This window comes from Podarcis melisellensis (assembly GCF_964234715.1).
Source record: "Podarcis melisellensis genome assembly, chromosome: 8".
In the NCBI taxonomy this organism is placed as follows: Eukaryota; Metazoa; Chordata; class Lepidosauria; order Squamata; family Lacertidae; genus Podarcis; species Podarcis melisellensis.
This window is the reverse complement of record NC_138540.1, coordinates 38,444,320-38,454,773: the sequence shown is the minus strand read 5'-3', so window position 1 is coordinate 38,454,773 and position 10,454 is coordinate 38,444,320. Positions and strand designations below refer to the sequence as shown.

Sequence of the window (10,454 nt, the reverse complement as noted above, 5' to 3'; positions counted from 1 at the left end):
AAAGATTAGAGAGGGGAGGTTGGCCTGGGACATGTCAATATGGATCTGAGATGATCAAAGGAAGTTGTCCCTCGTGGGTTGGAGATTGGGATGGGTTGGAGGCGGGGGGAAGGGGAGGAAGAATGTGAAGTGCTTCTTAATGTGGTTTCCCTGTATTCTCTCTTTTAAAAGGAACAGCTTCATCCTCCCTCATAATCTGTTTCCTCCATATGGCTACCCCAATAAATATTTCAAGATTTTGTTTGAAGGATACAATTTTTAAAAAATGGAGGGGTCAGGAGGGAACTGCCATCATTTGTGCAAAGTTTTAATACCTATATCATAATGCACTGTAGGCAAAATATGTAAATACATCTTAAGGAATACAAGTAGGGTTTTTTAATTATTTGTATTTATGCCTATATTTGTTATTCCATTTTCTCATTTATCAAATCCTGAGAATTATATTTTAAAACATCTTGCTTTGTCTCTCTCACTCTCACACATGTGCAAATGTGTGTATACAAACGCACAATCCGGTTCACTGAAGAACACAGAGCAATGCTACAGACCTAACACACCTTAACACTCCTTACCTGGACAAATCTGTCAATTTCAGAATAATATAGACCAAGGCTGCAATCCTAACCCTGCTTATCTGGAAGCAGGAATGGATTCATCTCTCAATTTCATTTCTCATTTCTTTCCAGTCTTAAATTCAGTTCATGATAAAATCCTCATGAAAATTCATGAACATTTTATTGCAAATTTCTTCTAATAAACCCATTTTTTAGTATGGAGATTTGACTAATATACACATTTGTACAAATCAATTCCCCTAATATAATTCATTTTTACATGTTATTTTCACTAATACATGCATTTCTATGCATATCCCCCCCCAATATAGGCATCTATGTACATATTGTTTGGTTGTAGAACTGCATCACAAAATTCAGAGAAGTGTGAATTCAAAGGATGGCTCCATTCCAGTTCATGCATTGGTTTGAAAAGTGTGAATTTGGTAATTTCCTATTAAAATGGAAACAAGATTGAATTTCTCCTCTATCCCTGAGTCAGCCCATGGAATTCAATAGGACTTCATGTAGCCATGGTTAGGATCATGCTGTTAAATTCTCACATCCTTAAAAGCTTAACCATAACTGACAAAATCTGGTTAGTTAAAAACCAGCCCATCAGTGTCAAAACAAGGTTCAACTGCCAATCCAACTGGCTTTTGTCTGTCAAGCAGGAGTGCCACCTTCTCCTTCACCTCAAGCATCAAATTGCCTTGGACAGGCCCTGCCTTTCACCGAGTCACACTATTTGCCAACTACTCCAGTGTTGTCTACTTTGATAGCCAGTAGCCATCCAGGATCTCAGGCAGAGGCTTTCTTTCACATCTAACTGAAATTGCTAGAGATTAGACCTTGGATCCAATCTCTTACTATTGAATTGTATCCCTCCTCCATGTAATACCATTGATCTTGTATTGCAGAACTATTTTAAATGAGAACATGTAATTTCTCCAGGGCTGAAGTTCACTGGCCAAGTGAATCAATCCCTGACACCTCCAGGTAGGACTGGGACTCTTGAGATCTGCTGCATGCCAGTGCAGACAATAAGAGCTAGAGGGACCAATGGTCTGACTCTGTATAAGACAGCTTCCTACACCCAATGTTCTCTTTCCTTCCTCACTTCCACCCATGTGTAAATGTGGCAATGTAGTTTGCATGTAACTCTCTCTCTCTCTCTGTTTTAGCTCTGTGATCCTATAATAGGACCAGTGCATAATAAACCTGTGATGATTTCTAGGCATATGATAGAACATGCAAAAGCCAGGAATGGTCTCCCACTTTTTTCACCCATGGGGCCCACATGGATCTAGAATGAAATGCTTGCAGTATTTCCACACCCCCATCACTTCTTCAGCTGTCTATCCACAATTCACAAGGAGGCACTGTGGTTAGAAGTTCACTACAATTAGTCATTTAATGGCTGCTGTGCAAATAGGGGGGGAAATGAACAAGGGAAGGAATCAGAGCCAAAAGGCACAGAGCTGGTGGGTCAGCAGTTGGCTAATCACCTCTCAGTGCAGATGACCTATGCTGTGGACCTCAGCTGGTATAAATCAGAGTAGTTTGGCTGATTTATAGAGGCTGAAAGTTTGGCTGTTTGACTCCTATGGAACTATGCCAAGTTATAATGATCTGTAAATGTGGATACAAATGGAACTCACCAGAGGCATTGCTTCCTTTGATGTGCATCCATGGCCCTCCTATTTAAACCAGGAATAACAGTCATCAGCCTAAAGCTCGGCTGAGGCAGACCTTCAGCCTTGGTCTTGCAGTTCTGCCTGTGCCTCTGGGACAACATGTCCTTTCCAAAACCAATCATGCTGTTCTTCAGTACACCTACTGTAGGGCTCATCAGGCCCTCCAAGACTCTGGTCCTGGCTCTCCCATTGGCACTGTTCAGTTGACCAAGCAAGGGCAGAAGGCCAAAGTCCTATTAGGCTCAGCCAATCTGAGGCACCCACACTGTCTACTGAGCGAACCCCTTATAAGGAAAGCTTGGAACATTTGGAGCTTTTTAGTTTAGAACAAGTTGAGTAAGGTGGACATGACAGAAGTTCATAAAATTATGCATAGTGTGGAGAATGTGGAAAGGACACTTTTCTTCTCTCTAGAGCTCAAGGAGCCACAGATCTTCAGAGGTCTACTACCTCTGAAAGTGGAGTTAGAACATAGCCATTGTGGTCAGTCAGTAATCATCTATAATCTTATCCTTCATGAATTTGTCTAATCCTTTTCAAAAGCAATCCAAGTTGGAGGCCACCACTGATTCCTGTGAGAGTGAGTTCATAGTTTAACTGTGTACCACGTGAGAAAGCATTTTCTCTTCATCAGTCCTGACTCTTCCAGCATTCAGCTCCACTGGATGTCCTTAAATTCTTGTATTTGGAGGGAGGGAGAAAAACTACCTATTCACTTTCTCTACATCATGCATAATCTCACACACCTCTACCATGCCCCCCACTCATCTTCCCCCTAAACTGCCCCCCCACGTTGTTATGTTTCCTCATAGGGAAACTGGGATTTGAAACATCTGACGTGAGGAGTCAGAGTCTCCTTCCTTGAGTCTCAGATCAGCTTGCAGCCAAACTGCAAGCATCCTGGATTCCTGAACAGCTTTATAACAAACATTCCAGCTGCCTCTCTGTAGAATTCTTGAAGCCAGTCTTCACTGGCTGAGGATGGCCACTGCATGGAAATCCAGAGCTGCCAAGAGGTGGGTTAAATTAATCCTTGCCAGCTTGTCCATTGGAAGGAATGTGAGCCTTTTAGCAGCCAATAGACCTTTGAGATGTTCAGTGGTCATGCTGCCATAAAGGGAGCACATCGTGAGTAAAACTCTTTCATGTGCCACTCATGGGACCAGTAGAGCTCTGGGCTGGAGTGCCTTATGGACCCCAGCTGCCATGGCACTCCTCTGTTACCACACTCCCTGATTATATTGCACTGCCATCGGTACAGTAAAACTGGAAGAGAGAACTTGGCCGAACAGCTGCATACTTAATCCTTGGTGGTGTGAGGTCCTTAATTACAGTTTCATGCTCTAGTGAGGGAGAGAGAGAGAAATGCAAACAGTAGTTTAAAGTTGCCACTTCCCCCAAGAGAAATAGCAACCTCATAACCACTTATTAGCAGATACTAATTAATGCAAAGACCTAGTTGCAAGCCTGTTGCCTAGTTTGGGGATTGATGCTCCTATTAATTGGTGCATATTAATTCATGCATATTAGACTGCCTGTTACATACTACAGTGGTACCTTGGGTTACATATGCTTCAGGTTACACACTCCACTAACCCAGAAATAATGCTTCAGGTTAAGAACAGAAATCAGGCTCTGGCGGTGCAGCGGCAGCAAGAGGCCCCATTAGCTAAAGTGGTGCTTCAGGTTAAGAACAGTTTCAGGTTAAGAACAGACCTCCAGAATGAATTAAGTACTAACCCGAGGTACCACTGTATTGGGATAGTTGGGTCAATAAAATGTGTGTGATATATATGGTCTTATATTGACCACATAACAATGCCAAAATGGGCTTTGATTGTTATTAAGCACTAATATAGTACTTTTAATGAATGAAGGTTTTCATGTGGATTACCACCTCTGTCCTGCTTAGCAAACTTTGTTAGGAAGGTTGCACATGTTCTCATTTTACAGATGCAAACTGAGGCATATAGATGATAGATATAGATAGATAGATAGATAGATAGATAGATAGATAGATAGATGATAGATAGATAGATGATAGATAGATGATAGATAGATGATAGATAGATGATAGATGATAGATAGATAGATGATCATGGGTAGGCAAACTAAGGCCCAGGGGCCGGATCTGGCCCAATCGCCTTCTAAATCTGGCCTGCAGACGGTCTGGGAATCAGCATGTTTTTACATGAGTAGAATGTGTGCTTTTATTTAAAATGCATCTCTGGGTTATTTGTGGGACATAAGAATTCGTTCACCCCTCCAAAAAAATATATAGTCTGGCCCCCCACAAAGTCTGAGGGACAGTGGACCAGCCCCCTGCTGAAAAAGTTTGTGGACCCCTGTAGATGATAGATAGAGATAGATAGAGAGTGTCATGACAACCCAACACTCTCATCTGAGAGGGACTTAAATCTGTGTCTGAAGTTCAGCTTGGCATCCATTGGGCTATGAGATTTGGAGAGAAAGCCATCTCTATCAAAATTATATTTTGTTTTGAAGAACTCTGAGGATCTCTCAGCTAGCTCCACAGAACACTTATTGTGCTCCAGAAGTGACAGGAGGTGTTATAAGTGCCACTTTTCCAATGCTCAAAGTGACTTGCAAGGACAGGACACTGGATAGGGTGGAATAAAAGAACAATTGAAAACGTTTTGAAGCAACCAACACATTCATAGGAAGACAGGAAGTTGCCTTGTTCCAGGGCAGACCATTGAAACATTTAGCTCAGCAGTGGTGCTCCTGGGTTTCAAGAAGGGAGTCTCCCCAAGCCTACCTGGGGATGTCAGGCACAGTACCTGTAATATTCTGCATCCATGACAGATGCTCTACCACTCGGCATGGATGAATTTGTCAATTTCAGTTTCACTCAGTTACTCACTTTTCTAATCTTAAATTCAGTTCTTCATATTTCCACATCAGTTTATGACTTGGAGGAAAGGTGGAATATAAAAGCTTAAAGAATATATCCAAAATAGAACAGTGAAAAGTTTTTGTTTATTTTTCGTTTGCAAAGGGGGGGGGGAGTTTATGAAATGTGAGGACAGCTTTTGTCACAGCACTAATGGATTTCACCCAAAGAAGAACAGAAAGATGAGACCCTCATCAAGCCTGCAACATTCTTGGGATTTAGCAAGGTTATGACTTGCACAACCATGTCCCTCCTCTTTGCCAGTCGAGTTGTTATCATTCTGGAAGAACCAAAATCTCCCCTTTAACCCACTGAGATCAGCAGCTTCTTAAAACTAAAACATTTATGGGAGCCACCAAACTACAACAGCAAATGATTGGAGTTTTGATGTTTACCTTGTTGGAATGACGGTGGGGAAGCTTTTCTTGTTTCCAGCTCTTTCATCCCCCCATTTTTGCCCTAAAGCAAGAAAGAATTCAAGCTGCCTCACTCTGCCAGGACCCTTTCCTTGGCTAAGTTGACGCTGCTTTGCACAATTTTTTAAAAAGCTAGCGCTGAAGCTGAAGTTGCTGCAGGGGTAGGTGGCTTAGTTCATACCGTCAGTAATGCTGCTACTTTTTTCTTTTTTCAAATCTATACTTTGGATATAAAAGGCATTATTTTGTTCCTTTTTTGTTCTACAACCCTTTTTCAAAGCTGGCAGAAAGCGGAAGATAGCCACCCAATTGATTGAGACTTCAACACAACGTGCCTTAGTGGTATTATTTTCAACCAAGAATGTCAATACAACTCCTTAAAGAGACGTCAACGGTATTAGCTTTAGTGACTGCCTTTGCAGAGATTTCTTTCAGGTTGACTTAAATGTCAGATGTCATTAATGCTGGATGTTCAGACAGTCCTCCGGTGTAAGCATCTTCTGCAGCGGAGGGTGAAAGGGTCACAGGTAAGCACAGCCACAAAGAGAAATAAAGCACATTCTGCCATACGTTATGTAGGCTGCAAATGGTACCAGAGGAAAAAGCTGGATGCAATACGTGTCGAGATACAGGAATTCACCTTAGTGACATATCAAGATACAACAGTGGATCTTGAAACTTGTAGCTAACACAGTCTGCTTCCTGTTAAAATTTCTTTCTTTCATATATATATATAGTCAAAGAAGAAGAAGAGAGGAAGTCAGACTTCCAAGTTCAAAACCCTGTGTGCGTCTTTGAGGATGAGAAAAATGAACTATTGATCAGGCAATTGACAAATGCAATAGAAATTTTATATGGCTCAAGAGAGACCCCTGAATAATTTAGAAGTGTGCCAAATATGAGTGACGGCCAGCAGTGGGGGGGTATTGATTACTTTAAAAAAACCCTGAGAAAGGCCCCGTGCTGTGGGCTGGGAGGATAAAGCAGAATGCCAGCAAATAGAAAGGAGAAAACAGGAGCAAAGCCATTAAGGACGTTGTGCTACCAGACACTGCCAGACGTGGAAGTTGGAGAGACAGTCAGGTGGGGCGTCCCTGCTCTCTCCCCCTTCCCAATCAATAATAGCATGTCAAAACATAAAATGCAGGCTTTTGCTCTTAACTAAAATGTGTCTTAAGATTTTTTAAAAGCATTGATTCAAGATGGATCAATGAAGATCCAGGGATATATATATATATATATATATATATATATATATATATATATGCAGGTTTTGGTGTCCTCGGGTGTCTTCCCGTGTAAAAGTTGGGGTGTCTAGGCGACGTTTCGACGAGGTCTCACTCGTCATCTTCAGGCTGGTGCTTTCGGCTTCTTGTTACTGGAACAAGAAGGAGGAAGAAGAGGAGGAAGGCATCTAAATACATTTAAGTAAAATAATATGGCTTTAAAAATCTGGAACTGGAATGTGAATGGCTTGAATGAAAAGAAAAAACGCAACAAGGTGGAACAATTTTTAAAGAAGAAAAACTTAGACATAATTTGTCTACAAGAGACCCACATCGCAAGGGGTCACAGAAGGATCCTGATTAATAAGAGATTAGGCAATGAATTTATATCCTCAGATAAAAAGAAGAAGAGAGGAGTGGTAATGTACGTCAAAAGCAAAATAGAAGCCCAACAAATATTCAAAGACGATGAAGGAAGAATGATGGCAATTCAGATCAATTGGCAAGGTGAAAAAATAATAGTGGTCGGGATCTATGCGCCAAATGATAATAAATCCGAATTTTACAAAAAATTGGAGGACAAACTATTAGAATTTGCAGACCAAAAGATAGTTTTGATGGGAGATATGAACGGGGTGGTCTCCTTAGAAATGGATAGACTAAGGAATAACAGCTCAAAAGAAGGGAAGTTACCTAAGTCTTTTTTTGAAATGATAAAGAGCTGTAATCTAATAGACATCTGGAGGCTGAGATACCCACTAAGAAAAGAATTCACATTCTACTCCGACCCAAATGAATCTATGTCCAGAATTGACCAAATTTGGATATCAAATGAGCTGGCACCGAGAATATCCCAGGTAGAAATTCAACCAAGAATAATCTCAGATCACAGTCCTTTGGAAATAGAAATCAAGAGTTTGGAAGAAAGATCGTTTAGATGGAAAATGAGCGACTACTTATTGGATGATCAAAAGGTAATTGAAGAGGCGAAGAAGAAATTGAAAGAATATTTTGAAGATAATTGGGACAAAGGAACGAAGAAGAGTGTGGTCTGGGACGCAGGCAAGGCGGTGATGAGGGGGTACTTTATCCAACAGAACTCGATTAAAAGAAAGAATAGAGAAAAGGAAAAGAAGGAACTATTAAGACAAATTATGGAAAACGAACAGAAACTGATAAAAGAGCCAAATAATGCCAGAATCAAACAAAGTATTAAAGTGTTGCAAAAGGAGTTCGAAATGATGATAAACAAAGAAGTTGAATGGAATATTAAAAGATTAAGACAAAAGAATTTTGAATTTGCAAATAAAGCAGGGAAGTGGCTGGCATGGCAGACTAAGGAAAGAAAAGAGCGAAATACAATAAACAAAATAGAGGTGGGTGGAGAGGAGATAACCAACCCTAAGGGGATTAGGAAAGGATTTTTGGATTTCTACAAACAACTGTATAGAAGGAAAGAAAAGAACAACACAAGGAAAATAGAAAGATATTTAAAAGAGAAAGAAGTACAGAAGATTCCAACAGAGGCACAAGAGAGACTGAACACCCCAATAAGATTGGAAGAGATAAAAGAGGCAATCAAAAAACTGAAAAATGGAAAAGCCCCGGGACCAGATGGCTTTACAGCAAGGTACTATAAAGAACTAGAGACAACTCTGATACAACCAATGAAAGAAGTGATGAATATGATTTTGAAGGAGAAAGAGATTCCGGAGACGTGGAGAGAAGCACTCATAACATTTATTCCAAAAGACGATGCAGATCTGACGCAAGTCAGAAATTATAGGCCAATCTCCCTATTGAATACGGATTATAAAATCTTCGCAGGGATACTGGCAGAAAGGCTGAAAAAGGTTTTACAAGGAATTATACATGAAGATCAGGCAGGCTTCCTTCCCGGCAGACAGATGAGAGACAATGTGAGAAATATTGTAAATATTATAGAATATCTGTCTGCTAGGAATGAGAAGCAGGCAATGCTAATGTTTGTGGATGCTGAAAAAGCATTTGATAATGTATCATGGGACTTTCTGCTGAAAAACATCGAACAGAGGGATATGGGCAACGATTTTTTCAACGGCGTAAAGGCGATATACACGGAGCAAAGAGCCAGATTGATAGTAAATAGTGTGATTTCAGAAGAAATAAAAATCTCAAAAGGCACTAGACAAGGCTGTCCACTGTCCCCATTGATATTCATCATGGTTCTGGAGGTGTTACTAGACTCAATAAGGAAAAAAGAAAGAATAAAAGGGGTGGCGGTAGGAAAAGACCAACATAAAGTAAGAGCCTTCGCAGATGACTTGGTGCTGACGGCTGAAGATCCGCTGGAGTCAGCTACAGAAATATTGGATGAAATTGAGAAATTTGGAGAGGTAGCGGGGTTCATAATAAATAGGAAGAAAACAAAAATCATGGTTAAAAATATGGAGAAATCAGCGACGGAAGAATTGCAGCAACAAAGAGGAATTGAAATCGTCAAAAAAGTGAAATACTTAGGAATTTGGCTGACCCCAAAAAATATCGACCTATACCAGAATAACTATACACCGACATGGAATAAAATTAAGAAGGACTTGATAATATGGAATAGACTAAAACTATCCATTTGGGGCAGAATTTCTCTAATTAAGATGTCAGTATTGCCCAAAATGTTATTCCTATTCCAAATGCTACCGATCTTAAAAGGAACGTTGATTTTTAAAGAATGGCAGAGGTTGATCGCAAGATATGTTTGGCAGGGGAAAAAACCAAGAATTAAACATAAATTATTGATAGATGCAAAGGAAAGGGGGGGTTTTGCCCTGCCCGACTTAAAGATATATTATGAGTCAGCATGCTTATGTTGGCTGAAAGAATGGATCAACCTGAAAAACACAAAGCTGTTAGATCTGGAAGGATTCGATAATAGAGCTGGATGGCACGCCCATTTATGGAAGGAGAAGAAAAAGGGTTATAAATCATTTGAAAACCATATCTTTCGGAGAGCCTTGCTGGAGGTATGGGATAGATATAAAAACATTCTGGAAGTCGGAGTCCCACATTGGCTGTCCCCATTAGAGGTGTTGGCAGTTAAAAAAGTTAATATGAGAGACAACTGGGCGACTTATGGAGAATTGGTGAGGAAGGAAGGGGGAAAATGGAGGATAAAACCATACGAGGAAATAAAAGGGCAGGTTTATGATTGGCTACACTACCTCCAAATAAACGAAATGTTTAAGAGGGATGAAAAAGAAAAAGGGTATAGAGAAAGAGAATCCAAATTTCAAATAGAAATAGTGAATAACAACCATAAGGTGATTTCAAAAATGTATAAAATCTTGTTAGAATGGTATACGATGGATGAGGGGGTGAAAGATACGATGATTCAATGGGCCAGAGATTTGGGACAAAACATAGAAATAGATGATTGGTACAAAATATGGAACGAAAACATAAAATTTACAGCCTGTGTCTCCCTAAAAGAGAACTCAATGAAGATGGTGTATAGATGGTACCTGACGCCAGTAAGATTAGCTAGAATGTATAAAATCAGTAATAAATGTTGGAGGTGTGGAGAGAAGGAGGGTACATTCATGCACATGTGGTGGGAGTGCAGCAAAATAAGGGAATTTTGGGGGACTATACACAGTGAACTGAAGAAA

The 10,454-nt window shown here is 40.3% G+C and overlaps 1 long non-coding RNA gene across 2 annotated transcripts in view; it reads left to right on the top strand.

The window, feature by feature from the left end:
* LOC309377155 overlaps window positions 1–10,454 on the top strand; it is a 180,295-nt gene that overhangs the window by 68,639 nt on the left and 101,202 nt on the right. The gene's annotated exons all lie outside the window — the stretch shown is intronic.